The following is a 22,694-nucleotide window of genomic DNA, read 5'->3' as shown; positions in this document are numbered from 1 at the left end:
TATACGATATCACCTCAATAGGGGAAATAAATATAATAGCAAAAATATGTGGGGATGAGGCTACGGGTGAGACCAGAGATTGAGAAGAGAGAAAAGAGGGAGAAAAGTGTACTTGAGTTGAAGAGGTTGTTGATGCAGTTGGAGCTTGGGTTGAAGCAGGTACTTGTGTTTGAGCATCTCCCAAAACATTGGTTGTATTTTTTTTCTTCTGGGGAGCCATGCAAACACTTGGAGGACTTTAGGACTTGAATGTCTCACTGGGCTTCTTCCTCAATACTTGTAAGTGGGACCTAGTAATGGGCTTCTTAATAGCTTTGTATGTATTCATAGGTCCATACACCTATGAAGATGGTCTTAATTCAAGTTGTTTCCCTTTTTCCCCTTGTGATACCACTTCTTGTAAAGTAATTGGATCTTCTAGGTTAGTGCCACTTGGTGGGGGATTGCAGTCAATCTCTATATTGTCACCATCCTTGTACTTTTGTCATTCTTGCTCAAACACCTCGTCTATGGGAAGGTTACCAAGTCCTATTTTGGTTTCCTGAATCTCCTGCCTGTATGTCCAAAAAGCTAATCTCTTTTCCTCTGGCCAATTATCCTCATCCATCTTCCTAGTGAGAATGATAGGTAATTTTTTTGTAAGGTCTACTTTTCCTGTTGGTTTATATAATTGTAACCATGGCAACTGCTCCTCTTTGGGAATGAGATCCAGTTTCACATATAATTTAGGATCTTCTTGAGGTGGGTTTATCCAAGCCCCCCAGGATTTGTGTGGCATGTGCACTATGGGTATCTTCCTCTTCGACAGGCAACCATCAGAATCATAAATCCATTTATCATCAATAACTATGAACCCCAACTGAACTAGCTTTTAGGTAAGCACTCCTTCTGCCTGAACCCTCTTTTCAAGAACAATGGGGCCTAAAATCTTATTATCCTAAGTTATGGTAGTTTCAAGCCTCCCTGAGCCTATGTGGAGCTCAATTACAACTAACTTCCTAGAAAATTCCAAGGCTCGGGTACATTTAGTGATGCGGGATGGGAGACAGAAAGGATCTTCTATGAAACCATGAACTCTAACAAAAGAAAAATCTTGACCCAAGAACCAATCACAACAAGGTTGGCATGATGCCATCCAACCAATTTGGTCTTTGAAGAAGCGGGTAACTGAATCTAGGTCTTGCTTACCCAAATCATGTAGGGTGGGAGTCAAGAAAGAATCTAAGAATGCATATGAATCATGCGTAGTAGATAAACGATGAGTCCATACAGTTACAGGTTTCTTCTTCTTTTGGTTATCAAAAGTTGACAAGTCCATATAGTAACTAAAGAAATCTACATTTTGATGCAAAAACATATGGACCAAAAATGAGGTGTACCTAAACCTATACTGCTTCAAATAATTCACCAACTGCTTTGTAATCGTGTGGGTGGGGATGTCTACAAAATCATATCATAAAGGATCCAATTGTTTCCAAAATTTAAACAAAAACCCCATTTGAAAAGGATAGATACTAAAATCATCATTGAAACTGAAAATGTATGCCAGCATGGAGGAGGTGTCTTGTAGATATTTTTGCTTCAAATCATCGTATGATAAGGGAAACTTTGGAAGGTCAGTGATAGCTCGATCTCTATCCATTACACTATTACAAAAACTTACAACATCTCTTCTTCCTCGCTAATATCCTTCTAATATTTCTCTGTGGAAAACTTAAGTATCCTCATTGAGAAGGGGAATGCACAGCATATCTCTGATAGCATCCACGCTTATTACCACTCTTAGCGAGTTCCCCTGGATTATCGTCGGTTTCTGCTTGAAATTCTTAGCAAATGAATCAACGAACTCATGGCAATGAGGGACCATGGGCACAATGTATTGTGGAAGGCTAGAATTCCAGAGTTTAATCACTGATGGCTTTGGATCATTCTTCTTTTTCAACATCCTCTGACAAGTGCATTCTCTGAGATTCGTCAGTTGTTCACATAGATCTGGGTTAGAAACCTCTTCATACCTATCTATGACTATAGAGGGATTTTCGGTCATGTCTTTTGCCTTCGGCCTTATTTTTGCATGAATAGGCTTTGGGGGCATGACATGGGAGGCATAAGATATGTCTCCAAACATGTTCACATAAGGATCAGTTGTGGAAGAACCTGGGATATCACTTGGAATGCTTTCCTCTGAAGCCATCTTTCTATTCTCTGTTTTAAAGTTTACTTTGGTGCAAGTAAAAATTTCCCTCACAAGATGTTATCTTTGCATGCACACCTTTCAAAGCTATTAATCTTATTTGAGATGCTATGGCCCTTGGTTTTCGCACTGAACAGTGAGTTAATTGTGCATTTTTTCTGATGCATGTGCCATATAATATATTCATCAAAGTTTAATTTGCACGATATTTGCGCAACTACCACCTCAAAAGAGCTAAAAGGCCACTACGCTTTTGCCACCACCATCTAAAAGGTCCGAACACTTCCCTTTGGAAAAGCACATTCCCTCGCTTACTGCATATTTAATATAACCTGCCCAACTTATATAAGTAAGGAGATACTCAATATTTTCCATAATAAGGAAATTCTATGAATGGATGTGTGGCTCAAGCTCGCGCCTTGCAGACTTCTCAATCCTCTGTACAACCAGATTATAATATTTTTCAGTTCTTTCAATCCGTTGTTAAATCAATTGGCACTACGGATCAACTTGCACTGATTTATGAGTTATTAAATCTCACTTTCACCTCATGTAATTTTACTTCTATAAATACCCCTTGAACAGATGACCATACTCACTCAGACAATTTGGTTTAGCTGCTAAGTAGTGGGAATTATGGATATCCCTATCAGGCTAGCAAGCATTGGGACTCAAGTAGCTTTCCTGGGCAACATTTCAGACTACCACTTACAATTAATGACTGGTCATAAAAATATGGTGCTCATTGTGGCAATAAAATAGGTGTTGGGTGAGGACTTTGTGGGTTCTGAAGACAGATACCGTCTGAACATGGATATCTGATCTTGGTTTGTGGCTTCACTTCTCGACATCAACCTGTCAAAAAACCTCATTATCCATCCTATTGAAGTTCTCTTTCCACAAACATACCTGGTTGGAATGAATGGGGTGGTTGAGGTCATTGTTCCTTACGTGGGAATTCCCATAGCCTCAAACCTGAGGCACTTTATTGACCACATTGAGGTGGTTCCATGGCTTCCTTTTGTTGTTGATTTCAAAACCATGACCCTGGCACAACATCAAGATCGGGTATGGCGTTCTTTCAACTTTCTACTACGTTTGCACTACTTGATTTCTTTTGAGGGTGTTACTTAGTATTCTGACTTTTGGGACTACATCTTCCCAAGGATTCTGACCCCAAATGAACCTCTAGTTCTCAAGGTGGTTATGCTCTTCTCTGACTTTGACTCCAACTACGCGAAGGAGGAAGATGACAAAGAGGATGACGAGGAAGATGATTAGGACCTCCTTACTGCTATTCTACCCTTTTGTTTTTCTCTTGTACTTATAAAGGGCCTACGAGCCATTTTGATGTATATGTAAAGAAAAATCCATATATAATATTATATAATACTTTTGTTTATCTGTGCCATGGCTCTTTTCTTGGAATGTATGTCTTCTTTTTTCTACCTTTTACTTTATTTTTTACAATACAAAGGCTCTAAAAGGCTTAAGGATTTGAAAACTTGGATTCTAGACTAGGACAACAACAAAAACGGCCTCAAGGAAAGCAAAAACACATGCTATTTACAATATTTACATATTATGAAAGATGAAGCTTAATTGAAAAAATGAAGATGGACTCTGTTAATAGGAATCCCAAGCGCCTCACCTTACATATTTTCTATCTCAAAAGTGTTAAATTCTTTTCATTCGTAAATGCAAAAAGGATCTTCCCAAAGGTTGTCAAACTTATCATGATGGCCTGGTTTAGCACCTCATTCATTATACTTTAAAACAAGGTCTCTGCACTTGAAACCGAGGTCTGAGCTCTTTTTGTCAAACCATTTCTTAACAATCTACTGCCTATTTTGAAAGGAATTGAAGGCCTTCTCTATTTACTCCTGTAGTTCTAGGAGCTCTACTAGTCGAACCTCCATAGGTTTGTTCTTCTCCAACTCCAAAGACTTGAGTAGTTTTAGCACAGGAATCTCTAAGCAAACTGGAAATTGAGCTTCTTTCCCATAGAAAAGCTCATAGGGAGAAATCTTTAGTATCTTCTTTAGAGTTATGTGGCATGCCCAAAGTGCACTCCTCTTATTTGAAAAGTCAGATTAAATTCTTAATTATTGACTTTTCTAAACCATTCCCTTGCGAGTAATAGTTAGAAGATGTTTTTAGATAAATGCCATGGTTGAGGGAGAACTGTGTGACCCGAGAGCCTAAAAATTCCTTAGCATTATCTAAAATGATGGTTTTTGGTAGGCCAAGCCTTAACACAAGATCTTCTAAGAAGTTTAAAATATTTGTCTTTGTTTCATTCCTTAAAGGAACCATCTCTATCCACCAAGTGAAATAATTTGTTGTAGTGAGAATCCATTTGTGACCATTGGTGGATACCAGGTTGATCATTCCTATAAAATCCAATCCCCACTAGGCAAAGGGTTCATCTACTACTATAGGCCTCAATGGCATGGCTGCATTTTTACGTTTACCAACATAGAATTGGAATTCTTTACACTCCCGAACTAGAGCATGAGCATCATTAAATAATGAAGGCCAATAGTACCCCGCACAAGTGACTTTGATAGTTGTGGTCTAGGATAAACATAGCCTCATATGGGGTCATTGTGAGACTTGTGCAAGATCCTTTCTGCTTATTGTTTATCTACATAGTGGAGAAGCACTCCATCAAAATTTATTTTAAACAAGATTCCTTCCGCCAACCGGTAACCACTGTTATGTAGTCTGTAAAATCTTCTCTTATTGTGGGGAAGGCCAGAAGGGAATCTCCTAGTTTTCATGAACTCCACCCTATTGGAGATCTAGCATTCCTTGATTGTAGGTTCATTGAAAAGGACCATTTCATCGTGTTCCTCTTCAAGAACCTCTATCTCTTGCGCTAGGTATTCATAGAGACCTTTTCCCTAGACTAATTTCATGGGCTGGACATCAATGTCATACTCCAAGATTTTTGTGATCCAGTTGCCTCTTTTCTCTGTTATCTCCCCTTCCATTATATATTTTCGGACACTCGGGTGAGCCACATAGACCGTAGGCTTATTGCAAGCGATGAAATGCCTGAATTTCTTCACTCTTTTGACAATAGAAAGCGCTTGCTTCTCCATGAAGTTATACCTAACTTCGTAATCCTTCAAAGTCTTTGAATGGAAAGCAATTAGATGTTCTCCTTTTCCTTCATCACCTTTCTATGTTAATACCACAACAATGCTAAAATCACCAACATAAACATACATCAAAAAATATTTGGACAGATCGGGATTAACCAAAACTGGAGTGGATGAAATGGCCTCCTTAATCTTCTCGAAAGCCTCTTTGGCCTCCTGCATCCACTTTAAATGCAATTTTTTTTCAACATTAGGGTGATAGGCCTAACCATTCCAAGGAAGTCAAATATGAATCAATTGACAAAATTTATCTTCACTAGGAAATACTGAACACCCTTATTATTCACGGGCAAATAAAGCTCTTTAATAGCCTTCATGCAGTTTGAATCAATGGATAGCCCATCCTTGGACACCACATGCCCTAGTAGCTTCCCTTTAGCGACACCAAAAATACCTATCTTCGGATTGAGGGAGACCCCAAACTCTAAGCACTTTTGAAAAACAAGCTCCAAATGATCAAAGTGATCTTCCTTGTTCTTAGAGAACACAGTTAAATCATCTAGATATATAAGGATGATTTTATTTATGAGTTCATTAAAAGCAATGTTCATCGCTCTCTGGAATGTGGCTCTGGCATTGGAAAGGCCAAAAGGCATTTTGGCATATCAAAACGTTCCCCACTTTGTAGTGAATGTTGTCTTATGTTGGTCTTCCTGCTTAACCAAAACTTGGTTGTACCCGAAAAATCCATCGAGCATGGAAAAAATCTTGGACCCAACTACTATGTGTAAGATTTGCTCCATGGATGGAAGGGGATAGTGATCCTTTAAAGATGCTCTTTTTTAGGTCTAAAAAATCCACACAAAGGTGGGCATCTCCATTCTTTTTGCAGACTGACACCAGGTTAGAAACCTATGTGCTATGTTTGATCAGATAAATGATCTGAGAATCAATTAATTTCTAGAGATCCTGAGACATCAGGGACTCAATTTTAGGATTCACCGGCCACTGCTTCTGTCTGAATCATTTTTCTCCTTTGGTGAGCTCAATAGTATGTTGGATTATGGTGGGATCATAACCTTTGAGCTCATCATATGACCAAGCAATTACTCCTTTGTACTTGTCACAAAAATGAATTAGTTTGTCTTTGTCCCACTAAGGAACATTCTTACTGACTTTAAGCTTTTTCTCGTCTCCAACTTTGAGCTCAATGTAATCTAATTTATCGATCGCAAACTTCCTTTTATCATTTCTTGCATCATCGCAATCAAAAAGTTTCTCTAGTGTGCTAAGACCCTTTGGGATCGTGTTTGATTTTAGCTAAATAGCTTGATCACCATACGCTATTGCTACCTTAGGTTGCAACTATTCAGGGAACTCACATGATTGTTGTATGAACATTTCTCTTTGTTCATCATTCTCAAAAAAATTCCAATTCAAGTCATTGTCTAGTATGGCTGGCCTCACAATTACCCAGATTGAGTGTTTGTTTTCTAACAAACTCGAAACAAGATCAAACTGGGATCCTACTTTAGCCATACGATATACAACTTCAATCTACTTCCAAGGAATTCTCTAGATATTGAAAGCTTCAAAACTTTCGATCAAATCCCAAACTCTGTGACAGTATGAACGTATGCAGACATGTTTGTAGTAGAGATACCTCAGACTTGTTGGACTCCTAACTCAAAATCTCCCAAGACTCTCAGCTATTTAACGCCTAAGCGTTCTACAAAGCTTAGTCCATGGACTAGTCCTTCATATTCTGCTTCATCATTTGAGCAGGAAAAATGAAATTAGAAAGACCTAAGAGTTTGTTCCCCGGAGGGAGATGTTAGACAAATACCTACTCTGGATCTTATTTTCCATCTAGCTCCATCAAAGTGTAAGGTCTAGAGCTTTGAGTTTAAGTCCTCTTCTTCTTTCTCTCTGTCTTGTGGATCTTTTGAGACTTTGGGAATTATTTGATCCTCATAAAAAATCGCATAGGTTCCAAGTCCTGTGGCATGGTAATTTCCATAGGGATCCACGTCTATGAATTCATTAAGGAAAATTTCATGGTCTAGGGTTCAATCACCAATTACTTCTTCATCTTCAAGGAGCTCAACACACTTCATCTCATTTCCAAAAATGGAGGTATGAGTCACTTCAAAATTGATCATAGCCTCATCACCTATATGCTCTGAATGCAAGGGTTCAGACAAGATTTTTAATTTTTCTCCATTCTTGGTTCTAAGGATAAGGCGAGACCAATCCAGATAGAGGTATCCTTCTATCTCAGTAGTAAAATATCTAGACACACAAAGGCAGAAGACAGGGGGAATGTGAATAATTACTACTTCCTGAGAAATTGTGATGCTTGGACAAGTAAATAAGGTAAGCGGAAGACTCTTAATTAAACCTATGGCTTGGACCTTGTTCCCATCCAGCTGCATGACTCCCTTGTTTAAGGGTTCATATTCTAGTTTTAAGACTTCCGCTATTTGTTTAGTCATCTTGTAGTATTGGCCCTAGAATCAATCATAGAGTTATGGAGTAATCTATCCCCTACAATGAGTGTCAAAAAGAAAGGATTAGGTTTCTGTTTACCTCCCTTGTCATTAGCAAGAACTTCTCCCTTGTTAGTGAGTATTGTTGATGATCGTGACTGATCTTCAAATTCCAGCTCTCTGTACTTCATGTGTGATACATTTGTTGTAGGTCTGGTTGTAGGCTTCTCTATTTCACCAAGTGCTTCTCGTAAATGGGTCTTCTTCTCCAGAATAGCAAGAATATCCCATAGGGACACATTTGCAGGAGCCTTTTTTAATTGTTCCACCATATCAAGCACCATGGGAATGGGAGCTTTTAATTTCTTAGGATTGTAAGGATTGAATTCTTTGGGTTTTTGAAAGGTATAAACTACAATGGGTGGTTCTTGAGGTTCATCCGGACTCACCTTCGGTTGCTGCACTACAAGTTCCCCCGTAAACTAGCATTTTGAGTGAAGGTTATAATCAGAATGCACCTAGGGTGTCTTTGAGGATGATACAAAATCTTCATTTGTGAACACCACCTCTTTGCCCTCCATCCATGAGAAAAGGGCATGATCTAGGATGATTTATGCTTCTTGCTCCATGGACATACCCTGCATTTGAGCTATAAGTGTGGCATTCTCCATCCCTAGGGAAGCATATACTCTAGTGTCAGGATTCATTCCTTGACCTCTTTGTTCTACCACATTTTATTACAAGTTTCCCCTTGGGAAATTTTGTGGCATATGAGCATCATTGCAGGGATAGCACCAAGAATTGGTATCATTTGTTAAGTTATTTTGACCCACTACTAGCTCCTTATTCTGATTAGGAGGTATGGCTTGCAAAGGGGTTGACACGAGTACAATTTGGTTGTTTGGTTGAGATTGGGTGGCTTTATCACTTCCTTGATACTGGTTCTGCTGGTAAGGAGGTCTTTCGGCTTGGTAATTTTGGAAATTTGGTTTAGCAGGTGATTCTTGTTGCCTTTTGAGGTTAATTATTTCATTTGAAAAGCTCCTTAGCAAGTTCTTCATGTCACTTACTTCAGTAGCTAAGTAAGAAGAAGCGGGAGCACTAGCTTGCTGAGCATTTGGGGAGACATACATGGATTGTGGTGTAAATGTACTCAGGAGTGCTTGTCCAGGTGCTTGGCTTGTCCATTTAGGAAATAATAGCATAGGTGGTCTCAGAGGGAGCTTTCCTGCATCAATAAGGTTATTTTCTACTCAGATTGCTAGCTCATAGGCATTTAAAAGGGTACTACCACTTAAGGATTGAATCATAACAAATATATCTGAAATGAAGGCTTTAAGGTAGAAAACAAAAGCCATATCTGTAGGAAGATGGGTTGTTCAAGGTATCCTCTGTCAAGTCTTTTGGAACCTAGTATTAAAATCAGTTACAACTTCTTGAGGAGCCCGCTTAATAATTATCAACTTTTGTAACATAGAAGATTTGTCTCCTTTTTCGATGAAGTGTTCAAAAAATTGGTCTCCCAATTGGTCCCAGACACCTATTGAATTCAACGGAAGAGATCTATACCAATCCCACACTTTCCCCTTAAAAGAGGTTACAAGCAACCTCAATGCCACATTATGTTGTATGACATTGTGCATGATGCATACATCAACTACATTTTGAAAATTCTCTCCAGGGGTTTTATAATCCTCTCCAGTAAATTTTGGCAAAGCTTTTAATGTAGAGGTCAGAATAACATCCCATTGGCTAGGAGGAACAAGTGGAATAAGGGGACTCCCATTGTTCTATGTCACAAAATTTATAGGAGGAGGGATCACCATTAGCATAGTGGCTTGGACTGGGATTTGTGCACCTGCTCTTGATACTCTAGGTTGAACTGTTAATTAGAGGTGGTATCAATAGATTTGGATTTAATGCAGTTTGGCTTCTAGTAACAAGCATATGGCTCATACACCTACTTTAGATATACATTTTTGGTCCCACCAAGCATGCCAGAAAAAGAACTGTTGATCTCTAAAAATACTTCTAGAAACATAGTATTATGGGAAACTCGGTGTTGGGGAACCTTTGTGCTTTCATTGAGTAACCTCCAAGATTTTAGAAGTCAGTTCTTCATTCATTAACAGGGAAAAGGGGAAGAAGGAACGTAAAAGTAAATCTAACCTAAGGCGATGCACTAGAGTTGATATTTATGTTGAAAACTAGCATAGAGAACTTCAAATACATGCAATTATAAGACCCATTCAACAATCTACATGCCTTGTTAACATTTCTCAAGATACATTTAAAGATTCTTAAAACATGAAGCAAAGCACACACAATATGTCTACTAGAATGAAAGAGTGTATAACATGATTCAACTAGTAGAGCTCAAGTATACATTACTAGAATTGAGACTGAATTTGAAATTGCACAGAAATCTACCAATGCATGTTGGCCTGAAGCACAGTTCGATTACTTTAATTCAAAAGAACAATAATCACCTTAAGTCTAAAATCCTACCTAGAAACTTTATCTGTATTCTCTAGAAATAAAAATTTGAAGCCCTTATTCATACAAACATTTTAAAATAGATAGATAAATCCTAATTGCCCACAACCAAATAATCAAGAAGGCATCCTCGCAAAACACCAGATTGCACTCTATCATCATTCTATGCAATCATTAGATATAATGAAAGCAATTACCACTTTTAGCCCCTAGCATAGACAGTTCACCTTTCTGTTAATCAGATAAAAAAGGCCCCCCCTAACTGCTCATACACAAAATATTCTTGGACATATCTGGAACAATGCCCCAAAAATGGTTTGAAGCCACTCATCAAACTGTTTGCATCCCATAAGAAACGCCCCGAATTCTGCTAATTGGACACAAGGAACTCCCAATAGTTTCTTCAGAATAACACATGGCAACAGGATGGGGAGTCTCTCCTCTTGGCAAAAATGCAACCTCAAAACATCCCATGAGGCTGCCACGCATCCCAAAAATATCCCACGAAATTGCAAACAAGGCCTCGTAGAAAAGAAACGACAACGCCATGTGGCACCTCAACGCGACTCTACAGCTTGGAGGAAAAAGGGTCATCAAAAAGTCACATTCTACCAACATGTGGTGGGCACAGGTGAGTTGTGACTTAAAACCTCCCAAGAGCGCAAGGAAAACTGTGAACCTTAGGAAATAAAAAGGGGAAAACCATAAAGAAGCAATGTGAATCATAAATTCACAGTCCTCACATGACCTTGTAGGTTTAGAGGGATCATTCGCAAGTGCCACATATTTTGAGAAACAGGCTATTAAATTTTGATATTTTTTCACTTAGGGCACTCAAGGGACGATGTTGCTATGATATGCCACTGAGTGTTCAACTGACTTTAGAGGCAAAATAGGAGCATGACTAGGGTAAAACTTCTTAACCAGACCTATTGGAATCGACAGTTTGTACCCACAAAGAACAGAACAATAATTAGGCTATGTTGCAACTTTTCATTGAATGGCTTTGATGATTTTTGCGTCAAATGAAACACAGCTGCCCTAGGAAAACCACTCTGAATCTTGAAAATCGGAGACAGGATATTATAGAGCACCCTAACATGACTCGATAGGTTCAAATGGATCATTCACAAGTGCCAAATATTTTGAGTAACAGAAAGGTGAACTGTCTACGATGTATTTGTACACTTAGGGTGCTTAAGGGACGATGCTGCTACGGTATGGCACTAGGCATTCAACCGACTTGAGAGACAAAATAGGAGCATGCCTAGGGTAAAACTGCCTAACCGAACATTTTGGAATCGATGGTTTATGCCCAAAATAAATAGAATGAGAATTAGGCTCCGTTACAACTTTTCATTGAATACCTCTGATGATTTTTACTTCAACTAAAAAATCGTTTCCCTAGGAAAACCGCTCCAAATATTGAAAATCAGGTAGAGGCCATTGTAGAGGGCCCTCATGTGACCATGTAGGTTCATACAGATCATTCACAAGTGCAAAGTATTATGAGAAACAACCTATCAAATTTTGATAATTTTTCGTACTTAGGGGGCTCAAGGGACAACGTTGCTACGGTATGGCATTGAGCATTCGACCAACTTGGGAGGCAAAACAACAACATGCCTAGGTTAAAATTGCCTAACTGAACATTTTGGAACTGACGGTTCACACCCATAACTAATAGAACAAGAATTAGGCTCTATTGCAACTTTTATTATTAAATTAATTTTAATCAGTATTCTTTCTTTAATACTAATATTTTGTATAATATTGCAACGTATGTTGCTTTGAGAGTACCAATGGTTGGAGCTATGCATTAGAGAGAATAGATATCAGAATCAAATGTTTTAGTTCTATACCTAGGATTGCTTCATAGCATTGATGTATTTGTACATGATGGCATTGATGTGGTTGTATTGATGATATACGATGTATTTGTACATGATGATATTGATGTGTTTGTATTGATGATATATGATGTATTTGTACATGATGACACTGATGTAGTCGTATTGATGATACATGATGTATTTATACATGATGACATTAATATGTTTGTACTGATGATATATCGATGTATTCATATTGATGATACACAATGTATTTAGAGGCTAAATTTTGTACATGTAAATGAAATTTTGTGATGAATATTGTTCACAAGGTCACCTCTATGTGTAATGATGATTATAATTTGTAAAGTGGAAAATTGGATCCTAGCAACTTCCCACATGAAGGAGAGATGAGTGAGAAGTCACTAAGATAATTTTTACTTGGGAGATACTTTACATTCAAAAGAGGGGGAGAAATCTACTAGATTCAGTCACTGATTTGATTAGAACTGAATGTTAAATGGATTGATTGAATTGGAAGTGTAACTGACCCTCTTTTGTAAGTTGACAAGTTGAATTAAGACTAAGTGTAAGAATGAAGACAAATATGAGAAAACAATGAACTGTAGGTTCAAGATTATGTTGTGCACCTGGATCTAAGAAGTATTCACTGATTCGGAGTTGCCCTGCAAAAAATAGCAAAATTTGTCGGGATCATGTGTAAAATGCACACCGTCCTCTAAGAACTCTAACTGCCAAAAATGGTTTTTCCATCTCTGTATCTGGAGCTTAATTCATGAGTTACAACTGCATACCTGTTTCCTACACACAGAAAAGAAGGGGAAATGTGTTGGGGATAGGGGCTTGCCTCTTTGTGAATATTTGTTTGTCTCCACATGGAATTAGGTCTTCATGAATGAAAATGATGATCTCCTCTTCAATTCTTGAAATCTTGACTCTATTGCTGCTCCAAAGCTTGAAGGAAGACTGAAAATGCTCAATTTCTCTTGAATACTTGAATGCTTGATCTCTTGGATTCTTGATGACCTCTTGATAATGTCAGACATATCAAATAAGAGGATAAATCCCTCTTATATACTAGTTTGTAGGGAAAACTATTTAATTTTCTGACAAAGGTCGACATAGGATATTTTTTCTCGCTTCAAATTTGAGGTGGAGAAGGGGCCCGAAAATAGGTCCCCATTAGGATGAATAAGCACCCCATGGGAAGGTATGTCTTTGATTTTTTGCACTTATGTATAATGGGTCATCAGGTGGCTTAATGGTCTCACTAGGATCAAATGTAATGAATAATTCCGTAGGAGGTTCTTGTTGATCCACAAGGTTCACTACATTGTTAGTTTGAAGAGTCACATCATTGAGAGAGAAAGCAAGATGATTAGTCTCAATCACATTAGTGGAATGGGATGGTAAAGGATCAATGAAGATCTGAAGGTTTTGATTAGGAGGAGCTACTGACTTATTTCCTTTATCATTCACACCTGCCACAGATATGGTATTATTATCAATCAAATCTTGAATCTTAATTCTCAATGAAAAGCACTTTTCAATATTATGACCAAGTTGATGATGGTATTGACAGAAAGATTTAACATCAAATTAAGGTGAAGTTGTTTTAGAAGGATCATTTGGTTTGATAGGAGGAAGTTTTGAAACATCCATTTGGTTTGATAGGATGGATCCTTTGTTGGGTTTGAACTTCATAAATGGTTGTTGAGTACTATCACCCTTATTAGTCGGAGCCATGGAAGGAGATTGCTTCAATTGACTCACAGTCAATTGATAATTGTGAAGTATCACTCACAACTACGAAAAGGAAGTAAACTCAGAAAATAGAAGTTTATCCCTAATTTCTTTTTGCAAATTAGAAATGAATATTCTTTGAATATCTTGATCAGGTACTAGAAAAGAAATTTGAGAATGAAAATGCTTATATCTACCAATAAGATCAGTCACTTTACACCTTGTTTACAATGCATTAAATTAGTCAAAGTAATTTTAGGACCAATGTTATTGTGAAATTGTTCAATAAAATCATTAGCCAATTGTTGAAAAGAAGTGATAGAATAAGGAGGCAAAGAACAATACCATTGCAAAGCTTTATTCCTTAATGTTCTACTAAACAGTTTAGCCAACAATCTTTGGTCATGAGAAAAGTCACTACAAAAAGTTTGAAATGTTTTAACATGAGTCAGGGGATCACCTTTCCATTATAAATTTCCAATTGAGGGGCTTCTACATGTTTGCTTGAGGGAAAGCTCTAATAATGTCATTGGATAATGGGTTCACAACATCAAATGTGGGCACATTATACTTACATTGATTTATAGAAGCAATTTTTTGTTGTAAAGAAGACACGGTTGATTGTTGCTTTGGTAGAAGGATTGAAATTTGACATGTTGGATTGAGAAGGAGGTGTAACATTGTTAAATGAAGGAAGAGATTGTGAATAAGGAGGTGGAACATTAAGATAAGTAGGTATGAGAGATGATTGTGTAACATAAGGAAGGCTTATAGGAGGGATGAAAGCATTGTGATTAGAAAAGTTGCCCCCTTGTGTAACATTTATAGGTGGTGAAGGTGATTGGGTAACAAGGGGAACACTCATGGTAGGAGGGATGAAAGAAGAAGAGGGATTTCCCCTGTGACTAACATTTGTAGGTATGACATTTTGAGTAGAGGTAGCCATGATGTTTGATGTAAAGGTGGGAACACTAGCCATCATATTGGTCAAAGGAATGGAATGATTAACTTGACTAGGAGGTTTTGTAGAACCTAAGGCTTCGACACAACTCTTCACGGGCATAATGTTGGAATGAACAATATGAGAAATCCCATGCAAAATATCCACACCATTTTTATGACTTTGAATCATTCTTTTTAATCCTTTGATCAATGAGAGAGCTTCACTATCCAGGTATTTTTGACTCATCCATTGTTGAAGATTGTCAAATTGATTGTCCAACTTTGTCAATTGATCAACAAATACCCTAGTTAATGCTTCTTCCTCATCATGACAATTATCAAGAGGATAAACGAGGATATTTGTATGATTAGAAGAACCACCAATATCCTCGTTGAAAAAGCTAGGTAAATTAGGCTCCATCTCCTCGGTAAGTAAACCTTGGGCAACCTTAATTCTACAACTTCTTCTAATGGGGATACTATAGGTAGGACTAATAGTAGTAAAACTCATTCACTAAAGGAGGGAAATTGGAAATTTGAATCTTAAAATTAGGGCCTAATAAAAATAACCTCTTAATTTTAAAATTGAAAATTGTTGAAATGAAAGATTTGAATTTAAAATTAGGGTTTTCCAGAATTAACCTCTTAATTTTAAATCTTGTCTTGAAAATTGAAATGTTGAAAGTCAATTTTTTTTTCAACCTTAGAAGGATAAAAAATCAATAAAATCTCGCAAATCTTTGGAATTGAACAGTAGAATACAGTCGTAACAGTCTCCTGAAATTTCAGGAAAAATGCTCGGGACCGTGTGCAAAACACACATGGTCTGACCAACTTTTCACCAAATTTTTGGGGAAGCAAGATAATGTGATTTTAATGCAAATTCCAGAAGGATATGGGAATTGGTTATGTTTAGATATGCAAAATAAAGATTTGAAGGTCAAAATAGGACATACTTAGGGTTTTGAATAAGATGATCAATTGAAAGGATAAAAACAAAAAAAGGGCACACTTAAGGCTAAGGGCCAACTTTTATGATGTTGAGAAGACTTGAAATTAATGAAATTGATTAAATTGTTAAAATAAAATTGGAAATTGCATAAAATCAAATTAAATTTAAAAATTAAGGTTTGTTGCATTAACCTCTTAATTTAAAAAATTTAAATTTGAAAATTTGAATTTTGGAAGGAGGGAATCTGAATTGTTGAATTTGAAGCACAAATCTGAAAATTAATTCAATATCTAAGTAATTAACAAGTTCAATTTTAAAATTAAAAATTATGGTTTTATGATCTAAATGAAATTTTGTGATGAATATTGTTCACAAGGTCACCTCTATGTGTAATGATGATTATAATTTGTAAAGTGGAAAATTGGATCCTAGCAACTTTCCACATGAAGGAGAGATGAGTGAGAAGTCACTAGGATAATTTTCACTTGGGAATACTTAACATTCAAAAGAGGGGGATAAATCCACTAGATTTAGTCACTAATCTGATTAGGACTGAATGCTAAATGGATTGATTGAATTGGAAGTGTAATTGACCCTCTTTGGTAAGTTGAAAAGTTGAATTAAGTGCAAGAATGAAGATAAATCTAAGAAAATAATGAGTTGTAGGTTCGAGATTCTGTTGTGCACTTGGATCTAAGAAGTATTCATTGATTTGGATCTGCCCTGCAAAAATAAGAAAAAGTTGTCGAGACCATGTGAAAAATGCACATGGTCCTCCGAGAATTTCAGTCGTTGAAAAGGGTTTTTCTATCTCTGTATCTAGAGCTTAATTCTCAAGTTACAGTTGCATACCTGTTTCCTACACATATAAAAGAAGGGGAAATGTGTTGGGGATAGGGGCTTGCCTCTTTGTGAAGATTTTTTTGTCTCCACATGGAGTTAGGTCTTCATGAATGAAAATGATGATCTCCTCTTTAATGCTTGAAATCTTGAATCTATTGTTGCTCCAAAACTTGAAGGAAGACTGAAAATGCCCAATTTCTCTTGAATGCTTGATCTCTTGGATGCTTGATGACCTCTTGATAATGTCAGATATGTCAAATGAGAGGGGAAATCCCTCTTATTCCTATAAGGAAAACTATTTAATTTTTCGACAAAGGCCGACATAGGGGGTTTTTTCCTGCTTCAAATTTGAGGTGGAGAAGGGGCCCAAAAATAGGTCCCCATTAGGGGGGAGTAGGGTTCCACGCCCCAGTTCTGCCCTAATTTGGGGTGGGATCAAGGTGGAACTTGAATGCATCTATGAGTTGAATGAAGTTTTTGATGATTGTGAGCATAATCAGGTCTCTGATTAGGCCAAGGGGCGCAAACACTAAGGCGGAGACCCAAATGCGGTCAGAAATTGCAAGGGGTGCAATTTTAGGATGCTACATAATTATGTTAGACATAATATGGTTATAGTTATAGATAATATAGTTGTTACAACAATGGTTTTTACCCATGACAAACAAAACGATAAATAGACTCCATAGCAACTTTTCATTGAATTCCTTTGAAAATGTTTGCATAAACAAAAAAATCGTTGCCCTAGAAAAAATGCTCTGAATATAGAAAGTCTAAGACAAACTATTATAGAGGGACCTCATGTGACCCTATAGGTTCAGACAGATCATTCACAAGTGCCACAGATTCCAAGAAACAACTTGTCAAAGTTTGATATTTTTTTGCACTTAGAGCACTAAAGGGATGATGCTGCTATGGTAACCGACTAGGGAAGAAAAACATGAGCATGCCTAGGGCAACATTATCTAACCAGATGTGTTATAACTGACGGTTCACTCCCGTGACAAATAGAATGATAATTAGTATTTGTTGCAACTTTTCATTGAATGTCTTTGACAATTTTTGCATCAACTAAAAAAGTGTTGCCCTAGGAAAATCATTTCGAATTTTGAAAATCTAAGACAAACTATTGTAGAGGGCCCTCACATGACCTTGTAGGTTTAGATAGATCATTTGAAAGTGCCATGAATTTTGAGAAACAACTTGTCAAAGTTTGAATATATGTGTGTGTGTGTGTGTGTGTGTGTGTGTGTGTGTGTGTGTGTGTGTGTGTGTGTGTGTGTGTGTGTGTGTGTGCATATATATGTATGTATATATGTATGTATGTATATACATGTACATATATATATATATATGTGTGTGTGTGTGTGTGTGTGTGTGTGTGTGTGTGTGTGTGTGTGTGTGTGTGTGTGTGTGTGTGTGTGTGTATTGTCATCAGTCTTTCAAATATTTTGTGGGGTTTGAATGCAATCGACAAAATCTTAAAGTTAAATCTCCTTGTGACAAGCCCCTAATGCCCACTACACTACTTCTCTAGATATCACAAGTTGAAGATAAGTTGTAAACACACTATTATAACAAAACACCATCATGCTAAAAGAGGCATAATTGCACACAAAGATGACCCAAATACTTATCTATCCAATGAAATTTAAACTAAAACTAAAATAAAATGATACCAACATTCACAAATAACTGAACTTCTTGAACCACATCCTCTCATTTTCTTATTTTTTGAATAAAAGAAAGTGTGTACCATGTCATTCATGTGAATATGAGACAAGAATTTGCAACTATCCCTTTCTATCCATATCTCTCTACCACTATCTCTCTATCTCTATTAGCTTTCTCCCTATCCCTTTGCATCTCTCTCTCTCTATATCCCTATCTATATATTCAACTAATCTCCCCTTGTCTCCCTTTCTCCCTCTCTCATTCCACACTGTTGGCAAAAACTTGATGCGTTGGTCTCTTGTTATATTATACATTTATAACCAAATATTTTTAAATTTCAATTACATAAGATTATATAGTCTACTTTATGATTCAGTATCATTTGTTACTAAAGAATACACCATTTTGTATATACTAAATTTATTTATAATAAGTTATGTTTTTTTTTGTTTTAAATGTTTGTTGAAATATATTTTAGAATTAACCAAAATAATTATACTATTTCTACCTTAATCTTATAAGATCAAGTCCAAATGTCAGGAATGAAACTCTTCATAAGACCTCTTCTTTCATCTGATGCAAGCTATTAGTCATGATTTTAAATAAGACATTGGATGCAATAACTCGTATCTAATTTAGAAAACCATTTGTCTACAGATTCATTCTCGATGGTTTGCAACTGTCACTTTGTTCATTTTTGTAAATAAATGAACAACTTTCTAAACCAAGGCATCCGATTTTCTAGATATACAAATCAACTCAAAAAATAAGAAATGTGGGCAGCATAATACACCCCTTGATGGATTTTTATGATCTACTTTATGATTTAGCATCATTTGTTTCTAAAGAATATGCCATTTTTGTATATATTAAATTTATTTATAATAAGTTATGTTTTTTTGTTTTAAATGTTTGTTGAAATATATTTTGTAATTAACCAAAATAATGATATTATTTCTACCTTAATCTTAAAAGATCAAGTCTAAATCTCAGGAATGAAACTCTTCAGAAGACCTCTTCTTTCATCCTGATGCAAGCTATTAGTCATGAATTTAAATAAGACATTGGATATGATAACTCGTATCCAATTTTAAAAATCATTTATCTATAGATTCATTCTCGATGGGCTGCACCTGTCACTTTGTTCATTTTTGTAAATAAATAAACAACTTTCTAAACCAAGGCATCTGATTTTCTAGAGATACAAATATGCTCAAAACAATGAGAAATGTGGGCAGCATAATACACCCCTTGATGGATTTTTCCTCCATCAAGAACAAGTTGGAAACATTTCTTCTTTTTTGCATGCCTAACATATCTACCCATCTCTATATTATAAATCCAGGTTCCAACTAGCAAACATACAAGAACAAGATTTATTGATTTTCAACTTGAGCTAGTGAGCCTTAAGGGTAGGCTTGTAATTTGACGATCACCCCCTATTGTCATATGAAATTTGTATGACGGTTTGATCATTTCAATGTCTTATATATAAGAATCATATATATTATATTAATGTTAAATGATAATAAATTAAGAATTATTTATGACAAATTCACAATTTATTAAAAATATTAAAAAAATTAAATTGAAGTTTCTAAATTCATATAAGAAAATAGAAACTATTCTAAAATTCATGATAAAATATTTTAAAGATTAGAAATAACTATATCCTATCATTTCAAAATATAAACAAGTTTCTAAATTTATATTTAACACAATTTTATTAAAAATATTTAAAATTAAATTGACTAAGATTTAAATTTCAAATAAGAAAATAAAAAAATTAATCTAAAAATTTATATTAAAATATTTAAAAAATTAGAAACAATTATAGCCCATCATTTTATAATATTCTAAATAAATTTAAATTTTTATAATAAATATTCTAAAATAATATATATTAATATTATAAATTAGAATACTTTGGTGGATGTTGACAAAGTTGTGTAATTGTGGCCCTTCTTGCTTTGTATCTCTTTCTTTGATCAGATAATTTTTTACCCCTCTTTTAGTAAATTTCAGTCTCAAAGATCGTATGCTAATCCACACCATCTCCATATTATTCTTAATGGTTGCTGAATAGCTACTATTACTCAATATACATGAAATCTTAAAGGTCATATCTCCCATGCAAAACCCCTTGTAATAGATCTAAGTCACATATATTGTACAAACTAATATAACGAGAGACCTAATTAGGAAAAAGTTTACTTGGTGAGTCGATTCGCATAATGTATTCATCTTCTGAATCTGAACCCTCACATGAATCATCTGCTGACTTTCTTGGTGTAGCTCCCAAGCGAGGTGGTATATTTGAGGGGCCAACGCTAGCGCTATGGATATAACCTTTTGTCGTGTGTGTGAAGTAGGGTACCTGCAGCTGCAACACAAACACTTAATAGATCATTACAAGCATGGTTAGCAAATAAAAAGCAAATGAAAGATAAACCATGACAAAGCGATCTATCGTCTCCTAAGAGATGCGAGTGTGGAATTTCTCTCAGATCTGAATAAGCATTCCCAGTGACTTGACTACACCTAGACAGAGGATTTAAAATGATAATATGCAAGCTAGATGAGATTGATTATACTAGATTGATCCAAGAGTCTAATTAAAATAATGATATGCATGATAAAGCTATTATGATGATGATGCAATTAAACTAGAATGGAGATTGATTAAGCTACATGATTCAACAATTATGCTAGAAAATGATCAAATTAAGCTAGATCTAAGATGTAATTGCCTATAATAACAATGCTAAAATGGATATGCCTATAGTAACAATGCCTAAATTGATATGAGATGAGATCCTTTGTGCTCCAAAATGGGGGATATTTATAGGATTCCCAAGGCCAAGGGTGAGGTGGCAGGAATCAATGGTCAAGATTGAGTCTGAAGATATCAAGGGTCAAATTGGAGGAGGTTGAAGAAGAGGTTGGAGGGAGGGAAACTTGTCATCTCTGTGGTGAAAAGTGTCAAGGAGCCTTGCTCATAAGAGGGCAAGTGTCCAAGAGAGGAGACATGTGGCCTAAGTGCCATGTGTCTCAAGGGGAGAATATCCACATCATAGGAGGGTAGGATAAGGAGGTTAGGATTTGCAAGATAGGATAGGGTTAGTTAAACCCATGGTTAGGTGGAATGGGTTAGGTTAGAGGGATGGTTAAGTTAGGTGGTTAGAAGTTAGGAAGCATGTGGGTAATTTGAATTTAAAAATTCAAATAATAGGAAAAGGCTAATTAACTTTCAACAACTCATAAATTGATTTGTTTTAATTAATTAGGGGATTAGAAGAAATGAATTAAATAGGGGGAGGATTAATTAATTCAGATTAATTAATCAAAGGGGACTATTGAAATGAACCTATTAAATAAGTCCTTAGATTTATTAATAAGTAGATGGATGAGGAAATTTAATCAAATTGCTAATGAATCCAATTAAATTGGAAAGAGGGATTAATTAAATAATTGTTTATTTAATTAATTATCTTCAGACCATTTTTAGGTGTATACACCTTCACTTTTCAACCTTCTTCGCATTGTAGGTCCTCCTTATGACTCAACATACTTCTTCCCAGTTACCTACCCAAATAAAGAAACTTTATTCAATAAAACACTAAAAATTAAGAAATCACTTAATGTGGTTTTTCAATGAACACTTTTTTTTTAATTGTACACATGCTTCTCCTTATATCTTATAAAATAATTCACCAACTTTGATGAAAGATTCACCATATTTGATGAAAGATTCACCAACTCATAAAACAATTAGTATTACTGCTCTTTAAGCTTTTCGCAAACCTCAAGTCCAATTTTGTCATTTAAATTTTCCGTCATAAGAGACTTACCATACTACCAGACATACTCAGCTGCATTGCCTTTTCAGCCGGTCTATATAATCCAGGATCTGAAGCATATCTTGTAACTGCATTCTGTTTCTCAGGCCAGGATAGAAGACCACCATGTTCATAGCTAGGGTGGCCTGGAACTCGTATGCTACGAGACAGAATTGAAGTTGAAGATCTGGTACGATGGCTCACGTTATGAACTGAACTTATGTCAAAAATAATGATCCTCGAGCGTGCAGCCGCTTTAAACCATTCTCCATGGTGGGCTGTAATGGACTGTTTGCTACCTGTAAGAAATTGGTACCGTCAAAGCTTTGTTCTAGAATGGTAGTCCAAACAAACAAATTAAACAGTTAAAGACATTAAAACAAGGCTTGCTATTTGTAACTAAAATCTGGGATATGAAAATTCATTTGAATTGTTGCTACAACTCCAAAATCATAGCTTATAATTTAAAAATTGCAACTCCAGAAGGTATTAAGCATCATTTCGTGAAATACTATTTTGGTCATCACTAACACCATTTTGTTTCATCCACTATAGTTTCAAG

At 36.0% G+C, this 22,694-nt stretch overlaps 1 pseudogene; it reads right to left on the bottom strand.

Moving 5' to 3' along the window:
* Window positions 1-20,177: 20,177 nt before the first annotated feature.
* The window catches only part of LOC131064570 (sodium/hydrogen exchanger 8-like), a 260,405-nt pseudogene continuing 257,888 nt past the window's right edge, over window positions 20,178-22,694 (bottom strand).

Source organism: Cryptomeria japonica, chromosome 8 (genome assembly GCF_030272615.1).
Source record: "Cryptomeria japonica chromosome 8, Sugi_1.0, whole genome shotgun sequence".
Taxonomy (NCBI): domain Eukaryota; kingdom Viridiplantae; phylum Streptophyta; class Pinopsida; order Cupressales; family Cupressaceae; genus Cryptomeria; species Cryptomeria japonica.
The sequence above is the reverse complement of the archived record's forward strand: the minus strand, read 5'-3'. Positions and strand labels throughout refer to the sequence as shown.